Source organism: Eurypyga helias, unplaced genomic scaffold (assembly GCF_000690775.1).
Source record: "Eurypyga helias isolate BGI_N326 unplaced genomic scaffold, ASM69077v1 scaffold33434, whole genome shotgun sequence".
Taxonomy (NCBI): Eukaryota; Metazoa; Chordata; class Aves; order Eurypygiformes; family Eurypygidae; genus Eurypyga; species Eurypyga helias.
Genome location: NW_010248708.1, coordinates 1 through 237, shown reverse-complemented (window position 1 = coordinate 237; position 237 = coordinate 1).

Here is a 237-nt window from a genome sequence, read left to right as displayed (position 1 = left end):
ATCACCCGGCTCTTGGTCCTACCTAAGCCCTGTCGCCCGGGGCCGGGATGGAGCCACTGTGCCATCTGCGGGGTTGTGCCCCTTGGCTGTGCCACAGGATGCGGGAGGGCTGGTCTGGGTGCTCCCTGGCAGCTGGGGTTCTGCACACCTTCTCTAACTGACGTTCTCCTGCAGTGCCGTCACCTGTGTACTCCGAGATTCCGGAACGGGGAGACTGCCCCATTTCCCACAGCTAAA